The sequence below is a fragment of the Acipenser ruthenus genome, chromosome 13 (assembly GCF_902713425.1).
Source record: "Acipenser ruthenus chromosome 13, fAciRut3.2 maternal haplotype, whole genome shotgun sequence".
Taxonomy (NCBI): Eukaryota; Metazoa; Chordata; class Actinopteri; order Acipenseriformes; family Acipenseridae; genus Acipenser; species Acipenser ruthenus.
The window spans coordinates 11,137,003-11,160,159 of NC_081201.1; the positions used below are offsets into that span (position 1 = coordinate 11,137,003).

Below are 23,157 nucleotides of genomic sequence, written 5' to 3' on the forward strand. Positions count from 1 at the left end.
GGCATTCCGGTTCAAAGCGCTGGCTCAAGCTGGTTTCTTGCTGCTGTGCTCCATGTTTCCCAGTGGCTCTTACATGCCTATCACTTCCCTCTGACAAGAAGGCTTGTGAGAGCTGCTGCTTTACAATGTAAGAGGAAGGCTTCCCGCTATCCTGCACCTTTGTAAGGACAGTTTTAGTGAAGCTGGGTATGGAATCAATGTCCATCTCCAGTAAACCCCATACCAGGAAGAGTAGTTGGAATATATATTAGAACTGCGTAAAATTAAATGCTCTCCAAGTGTATTGAAAGCATTTGGGCTGGCTGTGTTGCTGAAGACATTACCCTAATAGATGTTTAGTAAATTGTGAAGTGTAAAAAGCACAGTGAAAGCATGGTAAAGCATTGGAAAGCCTTGTAAAGACTAGATAGATATGGGAAAGCATTTTAAAAACATGGCAAACAAGGGTAACCTATGGTAAATACAGTATTGCCATAGCAAAAGCTTGGGAAAATGTGCACATTTACAGTTGTACATTTTTAAGATGGATAGGAAACCTGGAAGGTAAACAAACAGGGACTAAACTTATTAGAGGGTAAGCTAGGCAGCTCAGGAAGCTTCACCATTAACAATCCTCATTTCATTGTGAAAGGAATATTCAAGCAGAGGCAACACTAGGGCCTCCCCTGATGGGTCAGGAGCCATGGCCAGGTTGGCTCCTATTCCTAGTCAATTGCTGAAAGCCATTGCTTTATTCTGCGCTGAAGTGCTGACTAGGGGGATCAGATTAGGATGACCCAGGATATTGTGAATGAAATCTAAAAGACACAGCCAAATTAACACAACAAAAGAACCACTGCTGTAAGAATCAGGACAATAGCACTGTGAACCGTCTCAATGCTCCTCACAACACCCAGGCTCTGGAGATGAAAACGTCACCTGCTCAGACTGACCTGCCCAAAGAAAGAGGTCGGGACGCACGCCGGCTGCCCAGACTGGCGTCCTGTACGTGAGAGCAGGCTAATCTTTAAATGGGAACTGTGGTGCCTTAATAAAATCATCTTAGCTGACCTGACTGCCCTTAGGGGTCCTCCAAAACCAACTGAATGATCTTTCCAGCTGGGAAAAGCGTTTTTTGGATGATAATACTGTACAACTTCTCCAGATGAAGTCTTGTGAGATAAAGCAAGGTGATGTAAAGTAAACCATACAGAGGTCTGGTTAAACATCTTTATAATGGCAGTGCAATTTAAACACTCAGAACTGAAACCCTCAAACTATTTTCTGCCAGATCACAGTTTCGATCCACAGTACTGAAATATTTGCAGATTTATTTGAAACTCCAATTTTTTTTCTCCAAAAATCCCTTTGTCATCCTAACACAGCTGACATTTTAGAATGTAAATTCACAGCTAATTATGCATTTAACATTTTAAAGTCTTGTTAAAACCTGTTTTGTGGCACTTCGTGGTCTGTGCTTGGAGCCCAGATATGTGATTATACGGAGATCATAGTGTAAACAGTGTATTAGTATTTATACACCTGGTTTTTAGTGCATTGATTGCAGACTGTACTTTTTGATAATGTTGAATGTTGTCAGGTTATAGGTACTCCACACATCCCTTTCACTCTCAGTCACTGCTTAAGTGGTGACGTGTGATGGTATTGCATTTGGCACCTTGATAAATAAAAAACGTCTCTGGCTGTATTTTTGACAAAACAGAACATAGAGGAGCCCCTGAAAAACAGTGGTATAAATGCAGATGCTGTGAAATCAATGAGTTGTTAACCTTCCAAAGGAATTTCAGCATTGTCAGTATTGTCTGGCATGTTCTTTTCTGAAGGAATTTCAATGTTTCTTTTCAGGAGAAATTCAATTGCAAACTATCCATACATGTCTAAAAACAATCACATCAACAGATTCCCTAGATGTTTTCTGGTAGATAAATGTGACCCCTAGACTTCCAGACAGCAGTGTCTTCAACAGTTCCTTGCTGGTGACAGATAGGCCCTCTCACAGAAGTTCCAGATCAGTGATTCAGGCCAGAGCATCAGGAATAGCACTTAATACTCACTCTGGAATACTCAGTTCTTTCTTTGGTCCTCAGTTAGGATGTCGGACAGACCGGAAATTCCTCACAATGACACCTAGTGATAATTTCTTTCTTTCTTTCTTTTTCAACATCTCAAGTCAGCACTTAAGCCTCAGTGTGGTGCATGACAAACCAAGCATGAAACTAAAAATACTTTGTTCAATAGAGAATACTTGTCTACAGGCTTTTTCAGCTATTGAAGGATTGAAGAAACAAGAAGTACATGGATTTCTGAAAGTGACAAAAAAAAAAACAGTTAGCACTCTGTGGCCGGCTTGTACATATCATTGTGTCACTGGGATTTTAGGAATCGCACATAACATTGGAGGAACAACATGAACACCACTCTGAACTGTCTCCATGCTCCTCACAACACCACTCTGAACCGTCTCCATGCTCCTCACAACACCACTCTAAACCATCTCCATGCTCCTCACAACACCACTCTGAACCGTCTCCATGTCCCTATCAGTTTCTGAACAATCTGTTGTTGAAATATTGTCTGGCATTATTTTGGACGTTCCCTGTGTACAGTCACACTGTGTTGCTGAGGAAAATTAGAATTTAAACTGTTAATGACACAACTTTGATATTTAACAACGAAAGCGCACATGATGCATAATTTACTATACGGCGTGAGGTTCCATTATAATAACGTTCGTGGGGCCAATTCAGTCTGTAAATCCCCCAGCTTGTGGCAGGGGAGCGGTGTGTTTTTCTTTCCGTTTGTAGATTTTTGCTTGCCATTGTAACTGTGTCTGTTTGTGTGTTTTTGTTATTTCTTTGTACCCCAAGGTGTCTGATAACAAAGGTGGCATCTATCATTCGTACATTTCATGCTAAGAATGACATCCACCTTTGTGAGATAGAGAGCAAGACTGATGAAGATGATGATGTATTTCATGCTGTAAACAATGTCAGCTTGTCAGCTACTGACCACGTTCTGAAGAGGCACAATGTATGAATGAAACAAATCTACCTGGTTCCTTTTGAAAAGAACAGTGAAAGGGTGAAGGAATTGCAATATCAATATGTATAAGTAAGTTCAATTTAGTGCAGTGATTGTAATGTAAATATATGACCAGTTACAGTAACATGGTGTGAAGTCTACAATTTCTCAATTGCTGAGTTCAATTCTGAGCTGGGAATTTACAGTAGTGTGAAATGAGACGTGGCTGAAACATCATCGGACAGCATGGCATTGGGACTGTGCCTGGCCAGCGTGGAGGGAATATCACTATTTGTGCTGCCATCTCTCATAACAGACTTGTTTTAAACAGTCTGATGATCATAAAATACAGAACGGCTGCTAGCCTTTCTTGATGAATTACATGATCGCCTTGTCCAAGCTGCTGAAGCAAGCCTGGAATGCAGTGAAGGAAGAGAGCCCACAACCTTTGCCATTGTTTGGAACAATGTGAGTTTCCATCATGCTGTGCTGGTGTGGGAGTGGTTTGCTGCACATCCCCACTCCTCTGTGATGTACCTTCCACCCTAGTCCCCTTTTCTCAATCCAATCGAGGAGTTTTCTCCTGGAGGTGGAAGGTGTATGATCACAATCCCCATGAACATGCCACACTTCTCCAGGCCCTGGATGATGCTTGTAATGACATTACGGCAGAGGAATGCCAAGGCTGGATCCTGAATGAGCAGAAATATGTATCATTTAAATTGCTTACTGTAAGTAGCCTACTGTTTATTCACTGCTTATAATGTATCTATAATTCATATTCATTATAGTGTCAATCAAATATGACAAAAACATCTAAAAGTTCAGTATACATTTCTTTAATGTTTGATTTCGTTAGCTTTTGAATTGTGTGAAATATTTGAAAAGAGAGAGCTGTATTTCATTTTGGTTGAAAACTTCAATATAATATTTGTGTATTTCAATATTTGTGTATTTGGTTTTGCAAGATGTAAAATAAAATTTGAAATGAGTACTTAATTTTGCAAATGCATTAACAGTTTTATAAATTAGAGTTTTTACGTTAACTGTTTTGGTGACTGTGTAGTTTTAATGTGACTAATAGTTTCAGTAATTGTGCTTTAGCAATTGAGAAAAACTGGAACATGCAGTTCTTGTCCACTCCACAGCTATTGATATATTAAATACTGAATACTGACCTGAGGTGATCATCATATCAGTGTAAATGATCTTTATTACATGAGAGTAGCTGGTATTTACTTCATGCTAATGTTGGACTCAGCTTTCACCAAGATCAAATGAGATAGTAGTGGTGGATTCCAACCAAGACATAGCTTTGCAGTAATAATAATAATAATAATAATAATAATATCTTTATATAGTATAGATGAGCCTTCAGCGCTTTTGCTCTGCCAGGTAACTTGGATTTCCTATTGGCCCGGTGCTGATGGCTGAAGTGTAATGCTGGCTCCAGGGATCAGCCACCATAACGCCTCAGCAAGACAACCGTCTGGAATGGACTGGGTGGGGCACTTCACAGGGGTCATCAGGTGGGCACCTCCCTTCTTCTGTGTTTCGTCAACTAGCGAATGACACCTCAGGAAGGCTGGACAGTGATGTTGACGTCCCAGTACCACTCGCCTCCATCCCCCACCCAACCCAGTCCAGTGTACTTACCTTAGCCATCCATTCCTTTTCATTGATATTAACCTCCTCTGTTCCTATCAGTGTAAATTAGATAGTTAATGCTAGAAATAGAGGTACTCTCAGTGCACAGACAGTATTGATTCAGTTTAGATTATTATTAACCCCACTAGGAATGAAACCCCTGAGAAGGGGATATAGTGCAGGAGGTCACACTTCACACAGATTTATACATCTACCTGGAGAACTACTGTTGATATAGGTCATGATCATGAATCTTTCCATTTATTATTATTAATCAGCCATTCAGCAGATGCTTTTATCCCAAGCAACTTACAGAGACCAGGGGGGTGAACTATGCATCATCAACAACTGCTGCTGAGTCACTTGCAATAGGACCTCGGTTTTATGTCTCATCCGATGGATGACTCTGATTTTGATTTGGATGTTACTGACATACTTGTTATTATGATTAGTCATTAGTTGGGGTGAAAACCATTAATGGTAAAAAAAACAAAAATATAATTATAAAAGTGCAAAATTATTAAAGCCATTCAAAATGTTGGTTAAATAATTATTTGCCTTTTTTTGTCAAATGAAAATAATCTATTAATTATACAAGTAACAAACATCTCTTAAAAGTAATTGGATATTGACGTCAGTGGTTGATGTGCAGTAAACGGGATGCAGTGGCTCACCTAGTCAAAGGGGTTGAGTCATGCATGGTTTGGTTTGAATCCTGGCTGTGCTGAGTCTCTGCTCTTGGCTACATGCCCACAGGAGCACCATGTTGGCGTTTATGCTTCTGTAGTGTTAAGCCGCCCCCTACTGGTGCAAGTCCAGGCAGACTTTCCAGGCTGGGTTCTGTCTCCAGGGCTTAGCTGCTTGGTAACATTGCTTCGGATTGGCTGGTGAAAAGAGCCGATTGACAGCAGGAGCGAGGCCTGTGTTCATTTTCAGTCCTCCTGATGCAGGTGTGTTGCAACATTCAAACTGGGCATTTCAGATTGGGAAGAAAAACATCCTAATATTTAAAGAAATGCAGCTGACAAATTATTTCATAAATTTGACCTGCTTTGCAGCTCAATAGGTCTTAAATGTGCACTTTTGAAAAAAACACATTATAGCACACATGTTAAAAAGATCTCAGTTTCTATTCCACTCTTTAGACATCTGTTACACTTGTACTTCCCAGGTTGCATCAGAACTGTCTTCTGGGTCACTGGCTGAAAGCATGTCAGTCAATAAGGGAAGCAGCTGACCAGTTATTGACAGGAAAGAAGCCACTGAAGGGATGAAGAGAATTTCACCCTCCAAGTGAGTGCAAGAAAACGCGTCCTCCACAACGTGTCTCTGCCAAGTCGTCTTTTTTCGCACTGTGGATCCACAGCGAAGCCATCAGACCTATGTGCCGGAGGACAACACAGATAGAATGGCTCCACTTGCAGACCCGCAGGCTCCCTATCAGCCACAGGGGTCGCTGGTGCGCAGTGAACCTCCATGCAAAGCGCCTTTACAGTTATCATTTAAAAAAAATAAAATACATGTTTCATCTCTTGACATACAGTATCGTTCCCTTTTTTGTGGTACAACAAGAATAAACAGGCACTTGCTGCATCAATGTATTTAAGCCCCAACTAAAGTTGTGCCTTCTTTAAAGAATTTGCATTAAAAACTGTTGCCTCCAATCAGACTTGCCCTTTGCTGAATGTGTTCGGAGTCAGGCTGGTACCACCATGTACAGTATGTAGTGGCTTTCTAGCTGTAGGTGGCACGCTCCGTTGATGACACGTTAATATTCTGGAATAAGCTATCGTCTCACAATGCTTTGTTCATTCTTTTCATCCTGAAAGCAGCTTTCTGTTTATACAATTCTTTGAAATCTTAAATGGGGGCACTTTGTGCACATTTCTTTCAAGTTCGTTTTTTTGGACTCGCTGATTCCCACTCTGCTACCTGGCTTGTATCTCGTTGACCCCCGAGGAGGCTGCACACAAAAGGCTGATGAGATTAATGTGTTTCGGATGGACCTCAAGCTAATATTGACTCCCTGTATTCAAACTGAAACCAATGTCATGTTGTGCCAGAGAGAGAAGGAATCTGAGCTGCAAATCTCCCTCCCAACCAGAAAGGGCACTGCGTAAGGTGGGTGGTACGCTTTCCCATAGATGGGCTTACTTGACGGTAAGTGGCAACCGGAAGTTGGCCATTTTGGGGAGAGTGGGTAGCTGCTAGTTTACTAAACAACTCCATTGTGGTCAGCTGCGGGGCATGCAGTTAGACCGTGGAGCCAGGCTGATCACAGGGAGGAGTCTGGCAGTACAAATGGGACACAGCTACGTGAGTACGGCCCCTTTACGCTGAATGACTAACAAGCAGGAGCGCTGTTTTGTTTTGTGTTTATTGTGTTTTGGCAGATGAGTAGGAGACAGGGAGCTGCAACCAGGGAGCCAGCACTAACCTCACGGCACTGCACAGCACCACACAGCACAGCGAGCACCACAGGGAAGAAAGAGCACTCTTCCATGCACCCACGTGGACTATTGTGTTTGTTATTATTTTGTGACTACAATCCTGCCGTATACCCCCCAGTACGGGTAGAAGGGTGGATTTTATTAGTAATTTAATAAAATACAGATTGTTTTGAACATTGAAACCTGGTCTGGACATTGTATTCCTCACACACACCACTCACCTCCTGACACGTGTTTTATGCACCTTCAAGTAATTGTAGCTAACAAAACAATTCTATAAATCTTACCTATTTTGCACTTCCATTGGCTATTTAGGTATGAAATGTGCAGTTTTGAAAGAAACACATTTTAATTTTAAAACATCTGGTACTAAACTAGGCTTGTCGTTGAGGGCTGTTGCTGCTTTACTTGCTTGGTCACTTTATTAAGTTAGCTACAATTACTTTAAAGAGCTATTGGGTACGTGTATGAACTTCCACAGGTATCAGCTATACTTCTTGTATTTTAAAGAATCACTTTGTAATTCTAGGGTAAACTTATGGGACCCCAAAGCATGATATGTTACATTTTAATGGATTTTTACTGTATATTTTTTAGTATTCAAAGCTTGCAAAAGTTAACCCATATCTTTAATTAAATAGAACACAAGGACTGGGTTCCTTTCCAGGTAAACCAGAGGGTGGTATAGTTGGGGTACAGTTTTGTAAATCAACTTGGCAATGGTTATTGTTTATTATTATTATTTATTTCTTAGCAGATGCCCTTATCCAGGGCGACTTACAATTGTTACAAGATATCACATTATACATTATTTCATATTATACAGATATCACGTTTTTTTTACATACAATTACCCATTTATACAGTTGGGTTTTTACTGGAGCAATCTAGGTAAAGTACCTTGCTCAAGGGTACAGCAGCAGTGTCCCCCAGCTGGGATTGGACCCACGACCCTCCGGTCAAGAGTGCAGAGCCCTAACCACTACTCCACACTGCTGCCCTAGTTTAAATGTTACATTTTAAACACAAATAATCATTCACCACTTGACTTTTAAATTACACTCAAAGGGCTGTGCAGACTTCTGATTTTTATTTGAATTCTTGTTCTTTATTTAGCAAAGTCTGGTTTCAATCTCTAACCAGAACTAACTGTAAATAGTTTTAAGTACATATGTCGTACATTTTGTGAGGCGTGTCTGGATCTTTCCTGCACCAGCCACAAGTTGCTCAGACAGGAAGCACAGGCCTCTTCACAAGGCTCCACACAATTTCCCTGACAGGACACAAAGACATCTTCATTCTGATTGGCCACATGGAAAATAGGTCTGCCAGCCTGTGGCACGGATGGCTTGCGGATGACGTCAGACCAGGGAAGACACAGTACGCTGATTGAGTTTTAATAATAAAACAAAAATTTAAACAAACACAAAACACTGGTACAAACAAAATGGCACAGTGGCCAAGACAAACAGACAAACAGACACAGAACAAATCAAGTATGGTGCTGGTCTAAAACAAACAGACAAACAGACACAGAACAAATCAAGTATCAGTTGTTTCATTGAGAGCAAGTTCTGGAAGAGCTCTTGTTGCTGAAGATGAGGCAGAGACAACCTGAAAAACTTTGCAGTTTCAAGAGTGATTCTAGTTATCTGTGATGTCTACAATACAAGTCATTAAAGAGATTTTTGCATTGGATATATGTTTCATAATGCAAAAAACAATACAGTCTGAAGTCCCATAATATAGACAATTCAACTGTGTTTAATGGGCCTTGCAGCAGTTGCACCAATTCCGGATCCTTGTATATTGCTTGATGTACTGGTGGCAGTAGTAAAACAGCCCGCAATAGTGTTGTGGGGTCCTGCGGTGAACTCCAGGGTGAAGTGATACTGATTAAGGCGATCGGCCCACCTGAGTTGCCACAGCGGCTTGTGTCCTGACCCATGTGTGGCCAGCAATGTGGTGAGGGTGTGATGATCTGTCCTTAGCATAAAGGCTCGACCATAGAGATACAGGTGCAAATGCTTGCATGCCCACATGCACGCTAATGCCTCCCTCTCCCCCACAGAATACTTCTGATCCGCAGGCAAGAGATGCGAAAACCACTGGCCTTTCAACATCATTGTGAAGCTGTGACATAACGGTGCCTAGTCCTACTCCAGAATTGTCGCAAATGACCACAGTGGGAGCAGAAAGGCTGAAGTGTGCGAGCATTGAAGGGGACCTGAGTTGGCGCTTTATAGTGAGCACTGCTTGATGACAGACTGGAGTCCAGTCCCATGGTGTGTCCTTTTTCAACAGTTGACGTAGCGGCACGTAGTGGAGGCATACTGCCGGAGAGAACGGAGATAGTAGGTGGCCATGCCCAGGAATGAAGCTAGCTGTGGGACAGACTGTGGATCCGGGAAATTCAGAATGGTCTCCACGTGAGACAATATTGGTCTGATGTCACTGCTGGAGAATTTGTACCCCACAAACACAATTTCAGGGACCCCAAACACACATTTCACAGCGTTGAGTGTGACGCGATGCAAGGACAGTTGGTGAAACACTTGCAGCAGATGGGCGTCATGCTCTGACTGGGTAGCGCCGTGCACCACAATGTCGTCCAGGTAGATAGAAACACCTGGAATGCCTGCCAGAATGAGCGTCATTATTTTCTGAAAACAGCTGGGCGCCGAGCAGAGACCAAAAGGTTGTTCCGAAAGACTCCCATGTGAGTGACAAACGCCGTGAGGTCCCTGGTGCCAGGGGTACCTAGAGGTAGCCTTAGCGCAAGTCCAGTATGCTAAAACCATCAGAGCTATGGAAATGAGTTCCTCAGCTGTCTGCAATGGGTATTTGTCTGGTACAATCGCTTTGTTAACAGCACGGAGGTCCACACACAGACACAGTTCTCCACTTTTCTTGCGGGCAATAACGAGATTGGACACCGGATAATGCGTTGAATTTCCAAGGATAAATATAGGGATTTTCTTCATATGCATTGGGACGTGGGACATTTGCTCGGAAATTGGGAATGTCCCCACCACATAGGGACTGTTGGCATGTATGTTTGTCATGTTGTAATGAATCTCTTTCTAGTGGCTGATGAGTTAATAATACTCACATCAGTATAAGATCCGTAATTACATCTCTACTACAGAGCTTGCTTTTTAGATCAACGTTAAGAGTTTGTCTTTGAGCCTTATTGGTTACAGTCCTTGCCTTTTTATTACACATGCTAAAAAGTATTCTCTAAAAACATGAGTACCCTTAATTTGCTTCTCCTTCAACCATGTTCAATCATTGCTAGACCTTGCTTGGTAAATGGAATCCCATTCAAACTATTTTTATTGTCAGAGCAGGGTTGTAGATCACAGCCAGTCACAGTTACACAGCACCATGAGTACCATGGGCTCAGCTGTAGAACCCCTTAACACTGCCTTAACACTGGCAGCACAGCATGGTTACTAAAGGTTTATTAGGGATGCACATGGCATGCTCTGGTCAATGAACATTTCTATTAGTCCAATATGCTGTGGCTGTCCTTTGGCTCCTACACGAATCAGCATAGTGTTAAAAAATGTTAACAGTTCATAGCACCATAGCACTAGTACTCCATATTTACCTATTGTAATGGCAACACACATTCATTGTGCTAGTAAGTACTTTACTACAAAGAACATTGGCTAAATCTACTTACTAGTGCCCCATTGCATGCTTTTAATGCTTGTACCCTGGTATAGTGCAGCTCTTTTATAAAGGAGTCTGGGAAGAGTCCTCTTATGAAGTCCCTTTTAGAAGGGGGTCTGGGAAGAGCACTCTCATGAAGTCTCTTTTACAAGGGGGTCTGGGAAGAGCCCTCTCATGAAGTCCCTTTTAGAAGGGGATCTGGGAAGAGCACTCTCATGAAGTCTCTTTTACAAGGGGGTCTGGGAAGAGCCCTCTCATGAAGTCCCTTTTAGAAGGGGATCTGGGAAGAGCACTCTCATGAAGTCTCTTTTACAAGGGGGTCTGGGAAGAGCCCTCTCATGAAGTCCCTTTTAGAAGGGGATCTGGGAAGAGCACTCTCATGAAGTCTCTTTTACAAGGGGGTCTGGGAAGAGCCCTCTCATGAAGTCCCTTTTAGAAGAGGATCTGGGAAGAGCACTCTCATGAAGTCTCTTTTACAAGGGGGTCTAGGAAGAGCCCGCTCATGAAGTCTCTTTTAGAAGGGGATCTGGGAAGAGCACTCTCATGAAGTCTCTTTTACAAGGGGGTCTGGGAAGAGCCCTCTCATGAAGTCTATACTGCTTTTGTCCATTTAAAGTGTCACTGTTTTCTTGTTTAACAACAAAGACAATGAGACAAAGCTTCAACAATGAGGTCTCAGGGGGCAGATTGTGATGGTCACAAGAGAATCCCAATAAACAAGTATCAATAGCCAGGAGAGCATTGATCCATTTGATATCGTGCATGTGGAGGCACCATCCTTGTGGAGTCCCCGCCACCCCCCTCTGTGACACCTGCCAAGCCTTGGGTCCAGTATCTTTTTTGTAAAGGAAAGGGTTTTTGTGTTTTTGTAGCTGGTAAGAGGCTATTTAGATTCACACTAGGAGCCCTACTGGTAATATACCTGAATCAAAAACAGTTGAAAAGCTGACATTAATGTATTTAATCTGCTAATACAGAACTTCTTGCTGTTGAAATGTTTGCTTTGCCATTGACACCCTGGGATCTACGTTCTCTGTGAAATTCTAAATGTTGTTGCTGCTAATAGGTTCCAGTGGGGATGTATCAAGATACTGATCATATGCACATTTAACTCATTTAATTACACGATGTTGATAGATTATATAAAGTTTGATATTCATTAACTGGACTGCTTCTTTAACGTCAAACTGTATTTTATTCATAAAAACTAACTATATTTTTTTAAATATATATTAAACAATAACATGTTTGAAAAGATTCCATAATCATTTAACCCATAAGAATCCATACAATTTCTGTGCTGCGCTTAAAATATTGGTCAGGGTTAACTGTAAGTGCTATCAAACCTGGACTGAACTATTCAACCTCAAAACTTTATAAAAATAAATATCAAAATAACAACATCTCAAGAAAGATTTAACATAATGTTTTTTTTTTTTTTATTAAAATTTGTACTACTCTGCAACTATCATAACACAAAATGCTGTGTAGTATCCAATAATTAATTCATTATTTAAAGCGAGTTAAACCTCTTTTGTGAGTTAAACCCATTTGCACAAACATACAGTAATGGGGAGTGTCCGATTGTGCTTATTGCTGGTGTTTCTTCGTACCTATGTGAGTGATACAGTCATGACACCCACCATGTTTCACAGAGAAGTCTCTCCGACAGTATTCACAGTAGAAGTGAGATTGAGACACTTCTTTTAATGACCATTCTGTGGTAAATTCCTCTTGTTATTTCTGACAAGCCATCCTCATCTTTCAGATGGATGAGAGTGACATTTTTTGTTTCAGTTGTGATTCCTATTTTAATAACTGACAGGAAAACCAAGTAGCAGTTTCTGAAGGACCCCTAAAACGGTTACTAAGCTCAGAGCTTTTAGTGTGTCAGTTAAAGTGCCTCAATAAACTGTCAGTGAAATACAGTATTAAGAACAATTAATTCATTAAAAACAATTAAACAGGAAAACACACACATGGTATTGAAATAATATTTCATAAATGTTCCGGGAATATCCATCATTTATTTATTTAATAAAAATCGTAGTATTATACCCCTTCAACGTAGTGCTGTAGCAGAACCTCCAAAATAGTAGCTGCTACGGCCAAATCATAACAGTTGGCATCTCTGGATAATGTATGGCATGCTAAACCTTTAAAGGGGTTGAAGCTGGAGCTCGTTAATGCATTGTTCTTGTCATGTGACTGGGTGTTCTTGCTGTCTACCTAACAATAGCCAATTAAAGGTTTTTTAGACTTGCTTAAAGTATCTGATAAAAAAAAAGAAAATCAAAGCACTTTGAGTCCTGGAAGTGGAAAGCATCTTGTTCCATGCTTAAGAAAGAAAACATTAAATAAGGGAGAGAAGGAATCTTCGCTGCAACTCTACCTCCTGACTTGGGAGGGCGCTAGGTAAGGTTGGTGGTACGCCTTCACAGGGATGGGCCGCAGTGGCGGATAGAGGGTTCACAAAATGGTAAGCAATTTAATATCTGAAGTAGGCAAATTATATGTGGATGTCCAAGGGCTGCTTAGGCAAACAAAATGGTGTATTCGTATGTATCTGTACACACAAATAAGACATTGTTCATTTTGTACATGACCAGCCACATATTTCTGTCTGTTCTTCACAGTACATTCTTTTTCCTTTAACTGTGTCATAATTCAAAAGAAGATCTCGCAACTCCAAAAAGTTGTCTTTGTTAACAGACTCGGGTGTCTCATTATGGCCACAAAGGCTTTGTGACCTGAATCTGTTATGACACTTTTTTTGACTAACTTCTTTGGCTTCAGCAGCCATAATCAAATGTTCATTATACTACTTGCTTTCACAAACAGATGCATTTTTTTCTGTATTGGCTGCAGAAAGTTTTGTAGTGTGAACTGCTTCTTATGCATTTCATTTCACAAAATATAAACTAAAAATAAATAATAAAAAACAAACCAAAAAAGTGCTATACTTCTGTTTTGTTTATAGTGGTATATTTCTATAACCTATTATTTAGAACAGAGAACAACCAGAATAGTTCCTTTACCAAATGGAGTTCATAACTAAAGTTCGGGAGGAGGGTCAGACGACAATCTCTGCGTCACCAAATTGAATCATTCGATTTACACATTAGCAAATTAAGATTGTTAGCACTATAAATACCCTCTTCACTTACCTCTCAGTTGCGTTTCGATTTCATTGTAACCCACCACCTCCTCATTTCCACCTTTCTTAAAAACAATTTCTAGGTTTTGTCAATGGGGGTCTCCAGGCAGCGAGCCCTCAAACCAAGTTAGATTTGATGCCAAATTAATATGTATATACAACATACTTCTCTGTAAAATCACATACTCCACATTCTCCACAATAAATATTTGTTCTAAAACATTTTGTGATTGGTGTTTGTCACGAACTACTGAAATGAAATTACTGGGCGAAAGCACTCACCAACAGTTTTGGGGACTAAATATATTTTAAGTAAAATAAGTAAAATAAAATGGAATAGAGTTATGAGACAACCCGTTAATAAGAGATGCTAGGTCAAATGACTAGTCTCCCCTTTTCGTGATCGTGAGCGCCTATATGTATTTATTTATTTTCCTTTCCGTTTCATTAATATATCTACAACCAGTTGTTTGATATTTTCTCAGTGTCCATCACTTTTATTCAAACCTTTAAAGAAAACCAATATAACATTGCAAATGATATGTATTTAATTGAGAGACACACTTCTCAGCAATACCTCTTACTCAATCCTCTACCACATGACTGCATTGAGCACAGGAAAGTACACGACATTTCGAATCACGTAAAACACAAAAACTAAATGGTGATTGGTCATTTCAGAATCTAACGGGCACTCCTTGCATTTTACTGGTTCTTTCTCCTGTCAGACTACCATGTTTTCTGAAGTCCGACTCAAACCAGAAAAGGATGTAGCTGACAGTTGGCTTGTATGGGGGCGGGAGTTCATGGAATGCCCAATCATTACCATTATATCATATGACTCAAGTAGGTGCAGATAATTCTAAAAAGAGACTTGCCTGGAAGCAACACCTGAAACAAACCACTGACCTTCTGCAGGTCCTTTACTGGCTGTCACTGCTCCATTTCACTTCAGCACTCTGTCCCGCTGACCTTCTGCAGGTCCTTTACGGGCTGTCACTGCTCCATCGTTTCACTTCAGCACTCTGTCCCGCTGACCTTCTGCAGGTCCTTTACGGGCTGTCACTGCTCCGTTTCACTTCAGCACTCTGTCCCGCTGACCTTCTGCAGGTCCTTTACGGGCTGTCACTGCTCCGTTTCACTTCAGCACTCTGTCCTGCTGACCTTCTGCAGGTCCTTTATGGGCTGTCACTGCTCCGTTTCACTTCAGCACTCTGTCCCGCTGACTTTCCAACATAGTTATTTTTCTTATTCTGAATAGGATGGATCCACATTTGTATTCAAACCTGATCATTTATCCCCTGAATTCAGTAACTAAAATGGGATTTTACATGACATCTTGAAAAGAGATAATACAAGGAAGACTGTTATTATGTTGACTGTTGGAATCAGTATGTGTTATTTGCACACTATAACAGGGAATTATTTTGTTACATAGTTGTTGAGATCAGTAATCACTACCATGTATGATATGGGTGTGAGAGTGATGTCACTCACAAGCAGATCTTCAAGAATATAAGAACATAAGAACATTTGCAAATGAGAGGAGGGTATATGCTCGTCCGGTTCCTAGTAGCTGACTGATCTCAAAACTTTTTCAAGTTGGGTCTTAAAGGATCCCAGTAATTCAGCATTAACAACATGACTAGGTAACCCATTCCATCCCCTCACCACACTTTGTGTGAAGAAGTGTCTCCTTCCCTCAGTCTCAACTGTCCTGTGGTCCTGGTTTGGTTAAAGTATTGCTCTAGGCTAAATAGATTCAGTTCTTTCAGATATCATACATAGCTAATTCCTTTTAGCCCTGGGATTAGTCTGGTTGCTCTTCATTGGACTCTAGGGCAACAATGTCCCTTTGGTGCTGTGGTGAGCCTGTGCATTTTACAAACTCCTTTGATTTGTACTACAGTTTATAGTAATACACAATGCTATAGTTTATACCCAGTAAGACATCATTACGCTTTGCTTTTTAAGGAAAGGTTGCACAGTTCTTCCATTCAAATCAAATGAAAGCAACAAATCCATTTCCCTGGAGCACATGTGGTTGATTGGGGTCCTTTAACTGAATGGCATCACTTTAATTCACAGGCGATTGTTGTTAGAATTAGCTTCCAGTTGTCACTGTATGTTATCCCGCTATAAAACAGCCCAGCCTGACTGCACAGCACAAGAATGGGTTTCCTTGTCAAAACAAGTACACTGGTGGCTTTCAGGAAGCAGTTAATTAGTATAGCTTCATTAAAACAGTAGTTACGACAGTCAGCATCACTTTTTATGTTTTGAACTATGGCCTGCAATTATTTTATGAACTGCTCAAGGTAATATACACACATTCTGACAGAAATGTTCGTGAAAAAATAAGAAACAAATGAGCCAAAAATGTAGTGGGCCTCACACAGCAATTTGCCTTGGCTCCAACAATTGTGAAGAACTGTCAATGGCTCTTGGGAAATGGCCAACAGATGCCTTTCAAGAAGACATTCCCATCTGACTTGGCCTGAGTTTTGAAACTATGAATAGACAAATATGAAATTCTCCAAGGACCCATTAATTGATAGTACTTAATGAAATGGCAGCTTGATAAAACAAAATGTATTATAGCTCTCTTCATGAACATCATTTGGAGACAGTTAGGAGTTTAAATGATAAACGGAAGGAAGACATGTCATGTACATAGTAAACAATGTGTTCAGCACTGGTTGAAGCTGTGTAGCAATCATATAGCAGTATAAACATTACCTTTTTTACAATGAGTGGCTGTAAGTGCTGGAAAAAGTCTGTATAGTCATTTTTGTTCAGTGACAAATTCAATTTGTGTTCATTTTGTTACAAATTTTACGTGCAGAGCTTACTATTGTAATGAACTAAACCACACGTCACCGGATTGTGAAGTCATTGTGAAGTCATTGTGCGTGTTTCAGATGAATGAAAGTTCAGGCTCCAATCCACTAACATATAAATTACATTCTAGAACATTAGTAAATAACTTTTTTTCTTATGAATTCCAAGCATTTTTTAAATATCATGCACAAACAGGAAAGTGTTACAAAACTGTTCACAAATAGAGAACCAGACATTATCAAACAGGATTTTTTTTTTTTTTTTTTTAAGTGGCAACTATTTTTACTGAACTGCAGTGACGCGTGAATTCCAGGTATTTTTATTATAATTATTGATTTTTTTTACCAGGAAATCACTTGAACTTCTCTTTTACATGTAATACCTTGGCAAAAAGACATCACACATGCCATCACATTCAAAATAGGAAAACACCAAGGCTGCTATGTGTGTGCACATTTAATTAAAGTGTGATGCACATCAGGGAGTGATTTCTGTGCTTACAATCATAGCAAGTTTAAACTCTGCTGTAAGGGGGCTCCAGGACCAGGGAGCAGCTTAACTAAAAGTTTTTTTTTCTGTTTGTAAAAAAAGGAACTTATAAGCACTGCTACTATTTGTTAATAAATCATTGATGGCACCCAGAATGACTTTGTAGACAGATTCCAGTGCTCCGTTCTACAAGACGAGTTTACGGGTTCTAGAATACCTTTTACTAGGGAAGATAGAAGCTGCCCTTTTGTTCAGCATGTTCAAAATATTGCACTGCAAATAAATAGAATTGAAACCAGATTGGACAGCATGTTCAAAATAAAGCACTGCAAATAAATAGAATTGAAACCAGATTGGACAGCATGTTCAAAATAAAGCACTGCAAATAAATAGAATTGAAACCAGATTGGACAGCATGTTCAAAATAAAGCACTGCAAATAAATAGAATTGAAACCAGATTGGACAGCATGTTCAAAATATTGCACTGCAAATAAATAGAATTGAAACCAGATTGGACAGCATGTTCAAAATAAAGCACTGCAAATAAATAGAATTGAAACCAGATTGGACAGCATGTTCAAAATAATGCACTGCAAATAAATAGAATTGAAACCAGATTGGACAGCATGTTCAAAGCTCAATAGGTACAGTAAATACATACAGTGAGCTTTAAATTCTGAAAATAATTAATGAAATTATATTCCATGTAAATGTAATTTAACAACGTGACCTATCTAAGTGAGACGGAACATACCAAACTGTTTTGGTTGCAAGACACCTTTAACTTAATAGAAGTGAGTGCATTTATTCTGCTATTAGCTGGTCATTAGGGAGCCCATTCAACTTGATGTGAACTTTCTGTTTGTATTTATTTGTATGGGTATTTTTCACTGGGATAAAACCTTGTGTGTGTGTGTGAAGAAAACAAACATGAACTAATCCAGGACCCCAACCTCCCAGTTCACCTCACTGATTGATTAACCCTCTAATCTACTCCATTCAGACTTCATTACTTCCTTCAAAGATTGGATCTTACCTTGTCCTTGCATTTACATTGTACAAAAGCAAACAGATAGCCTATTTTGTTTAAAGTAGACTGAGAAAACAGAGAAAGATAGTCAGAAATTAATTGTTTTAATTTAGAATTTAGTGCTCTGTTTCTCGTTAGCCTTTTTTTCTAGCTAGTTATTTCAAGGTTTTACTCTTGGTTTACAAGACAATGAAGTATTAACAAGATTGACCTCAGCCGGACCATGTTTAGGTCATACCAATAGTCAGGCCGTGACGTTTCAGAACATGGTAGTACATCACAGCTGAATACTCTGTGCTTGATGTGTACCAATAAGCAGTGCTGGGGGGTAACACATTACTGTAATCTGATTACTGATTACATTTTTCAGTAACTTGTAACTGTAATGGTTCCTTTTACAGACAGGTAACGAAATGTGGAAACACATTACATTTTATGTGAAAAAATAACATGGTTACTTTTCCGTACATTAAAAAAAGGACTACGGCTAATGCATAGCATGGAAATCAGAAAGACCTTCAACAGTATTATTATTATTATTATTATTTATTTCTTAGCAGACGCCCTTATCCAGGGCGACTTACAATCATAAGCAAATACATTAAGTGTTACAATACAAGTAATACAATAAGAGCAAGAAATACAATAACTTTTGTTCAAGCAAAGTACAAGTGTGACAAGTAACACAGGAACATGGCAGTATGTGATCCAGCCTTTCAGATGCCTTTCAGATGACCAATGAAGTTCCACTCCGATCAAGGCGCAAATTTTGAGTCTTTATTAATTTGAGAACTGGGCATGTTCTATGGAGCAGTAAAGAGCCCCACTACCCCTTATCATCCTCAGGAGAATGGACTTCGTGAAAGGTTCAACAGAACTTGACTGAATATGTTGGGCACCCTGGAACAAGACACAAATGGTTTTAGAGGCTGCCCACCCTTGGACAGCTGAAATCTTACCTGGATCCGGAGCCACGCCCTGGGCAGTTACTAAATGTCCCAGGCACTGAACTTGCTTGCGAAGAAGGCAGCATTTTACTGGCTTTAAATTCAGCCCATACTGTGCTAATCGGGAAAACACAAAGTCCAGATGAGTCATATGCTCATCAAAATCTTGGAAGAACACAATAAAATCACTCAGATAGATAAGCAAGCAACTCCAAGTTTTGCTTGCCCAAGCAACTTTCCATTAATTTTTGGAAGGTGGCACTGAATAACTTTCATATTCAATGCTGCAAAGTGAACATTTCATTTTCCATTCTCTCATCTTTGAATTTATCTTTATTCAAATTCAAGGACCAAATGACTGGGTGAATCAGACTGTCATGTTTTTGAATAGCTTACCAACTAGCTTTCTCTAAGAATCCTAAATGTACCACAGATAGTTAATTGGACTTTTAACTGAAAATGGTTGCCCTCCCAAACTGAGCAGTCGGGCAAGCAGGAAACTGGTTTGGGATGTTACTCTGAAGCCAACAATGACCTTGACAGATCTACAAAGTTCTGTGTCTGAGATGGGAGTCAGTGTTATATATATATATATATATATATATATATATATATATATATATATATATATATATATATATATATATATATTCAATGACAAACATTTCCACTTTTTCAATGTCTTCAGAATGTATACAGTATTTCCTTAGATCAAGCTCTGCATCTGTTTAGCTATTCCAAAATGAGTACTCAGTATCACAAAATAGGAAAAAGTTATTTAATGCTAGATACCTCAGTGCTTATTGTATAAATAGTAATTCATCATACAGTAGGTCAGGAGTCCTTTTTTGAGTCACGCCCTAGCCTAATAATTTATTTTTGTATGCATTTATATGCATATTTATAATTTATTTTTATTGTGAATCCCCCCCTTTATATGCATATTTACACACTAAAATAATGTTTCACAGTATATAGATGCTATATATCACAAAATATTCATATATATTTATAAATGTATTATCATATATATAATACTGGAAATATGAAAATCAGGGAATGTAAAGAAACTACACTGGCTCGTCAAAGAAGTCTGCTGAACAGAAGGCTTCTATAGAAATTGTTTCAGCTGACATACAGAATTTCGAGTGTTCCATATGTTGTTCAGAATGAGAATAATGAGAAGTTGCTCCATTAAAAAAATGGATGCAAGCTAAGAACCTTGAGTAAAATTGCACAGGTGGGCCTACATAGGATTCAGCACATGGGGAAAAATAAGAATGTGGTAGTTCTATTAAAGGCTAAACAACTTCCAGAGGAAATATTGCATTTTTGGACGTCACAGAACAGAGCCTGGACTTTTGTTCAGACTTGTCTTTCAGTGTTCTGGGTAATATGAACTTCAGAGTAACATGGACAATGCAGGGCTTGACCACAATACACTCAGAAAAGGTGGGGATCAGAGCTAGGAGACCGTTGTAACTGTTGCCCTATATTTTTACTAACAAGCTTATTAATATTCAGGTCACAGTTTAAGAGAATTCCATGCCCTAAATCATAGTGCTTTACATTAGAAAACAAAGCTGTTAAGACTCGTTGAGAAATCTTTCTTTCATCAGAACACCTTTATGCCTATAGATATATTTTAATATTTGCTTGCTACAACTACTTGTGTTAGTTTAAGGCAAAAAAGAATTCTTTGAAGTAGAATTAATTGACAAGGTCAAAATAACCCCTTTGAAGTGCAATTAAAGATATGCCACATTTCAGTAACCAAACTCTGTGAAATTTATAATTTATTAAGCAAGAGTTTTAACTTTTCAATGGGGTTATAACCAGATGTTGATCTTGCCACAGATTTCCTTAAACTACCCTGAAAGAATTGGAGACAATCAGTGGTGTGGTCATATGAAATGGTCATATTCCTGCCCTGGACGCCCATGGAGGACCTACACTGCTGACTGGAGTGCTTATAAGAAAATAAAAGCAAAAGAAAATTAAGCTCAAAATCAAGTCTTAAAGGATCCCATTGATTCAGCATCAACAGCATGACTAGGTACCCATTCCATACCCTCACCACTCTCTGTGTGAAGAAGTGTCTCCATCCTTCTTTTCGATTTCCACCTTTACACTTGTGTCCTCTGGTCCTGGTTTCTGTGCTGTGCTTTAAGTATTGGTTAGGATTAGGATTAACTTTATCAACTGCTTTTAAGATTTTAAAGCCTTCAATCATGCCCACCCCCCTATTTTTTATTTGTTCCAGACTAAACAGATTCACCAATCTTCATCAAACGTTTATCATACACTCCTACCCATCTATAGATGTCTTGGGTTACATTTGTCTATAACCCAATACATTTTCAGTTTTAGTAAACATCACACACCATGCTGTAGAGAACAGTCTGCAGTTATTCAAGCTGTGAAGAGGTCTACAGTAAACATCACACACCATGCTGTAGAGAACAGTCTGCAGTTATTCAAGCTGTGAAGAGGTCTACAGTAAACATCACACACCATGCTGTAAAGAACACTTTTTTTTTCTTATATAGCGCCTTTCATAGTGGACCACCATCACAAAGTGCTTTACAAGATATGAGACTAGGGTGTGTGAACTATGCATCAGCTGCAGAGTCACTTACAACAACATCTCACCAGAAAGACGGAGCACAAGGAGGTTAAGTGACTTGCTCAGGGTCACACAATGAGTCAGTGGCTGAGCTGGGATTTGGACCAGGGACCTTCTGGTTACAAGCCTGTTTCTTTATCCACTGGACCACACAGCCTCCTAACATTTTTGGAAGGCTATGTAATTTTTCCTTTGAACTTAAAAAGCATTTTTTACCTTCTACATAATATTTATAAACCACAGCTAAATAATTTGAATTAAGGCATCATTATCGCTAAAGGCTTGTTATTGTCAGTAATTGGAGCCTGGATTATATCGTCCTGTTTAAGGAGGAGGGCAGGGGTTGTGTTAAAGGGTTAGGAGACTTCGTTGGGGTAAAGGGATATAGGGGTAGATGTACTAAGATGGGCCAGTCGTAGTGCAAACATACCGCATTTTGCATTTTTGTTACGACAACTCGCAAAGTGCACATTTTGTTGTATGTACTAAGAAAAAATATGTTAATGAAGAGAGCCACAATATACCAATTTAAATATTATTTTCGTCATCTTAGCAAGATCTCTATCGAAAGCTGTGCGACATTTTTTCAAATAAAATAGCGGCAGCTGAGTTGTGGTGCCCGAAGGATAACGTCTATACATGCAAGGGTGCAAGAATCAAAATAACATTGTTTTTGTTAAATGTAATCGTCATCTGTACAATGCATTCTGTTCCATCTTCATTTGACCTATTTTAATACTGTTTATATATATATACACACACAAAATGAAAGGCAGTTTAACCCCATCAGATTCTGTAGTGGGGCCACAATCTTCACCTCCAAGAAGCTTTTCATAATCATACAGTAGCCCCTCGCTAAACCGGACATGTTTGTCCGACACAAGGAGGTGTCCGGTTTAGAAACAAAACAATAAAATTGCACACACATACATTTACAGTTCTCAATGTATTTTAAATATAAATCATTGTGCTGTAATAACACTAATGTGTTTTGGGAAGGCTACACATTACATTATGTAAAAATATAAATCTGTACAGTAGGCCTATACAGTATACATTGCAGGGCAGCAGTGTGGAGTGTGGGCAGCAATGTGGAGTAGTGGTTAGGGCTCTGGAGTCTTGACCGGAGGGTCGTGGGTTCAATCTCAGGTGGGGGACACTGCTGCTGTACCCTTGAGCAAGGTACTTTATCTAGATTGCTCCACTAAAAACCCAACTGTATAAATGGGTATTTGTATGTAAAAATAATGTGATATCTTGTAACAATTGT

At 39.5% G+C, this 23,157-nt stretch overlaps 1 long non-coding RNA gene across 1 annotated transcript; it reads left to right on the forward strand.

Annotated features, from left to right (window-relative positions):
- Positions 1-3,537: 3,537 nt before the first annotated feature.
- LOC131740147 (uncharacterized) lies at positions 3,538-7,223 on the forward strand. Its single transcript, XR_009330778.1, has 3 exons — positions 3,538-3,752; positions 4,383-4,550; positions 5,840-7,223. It is a non-coding gene; the product is annotated as an uncharacterized LOC131740147 (long non-coding RNA).
- The last annotated feature ends 15,934 nt before the right edge of the window (positions 7,224-23,157 follow it).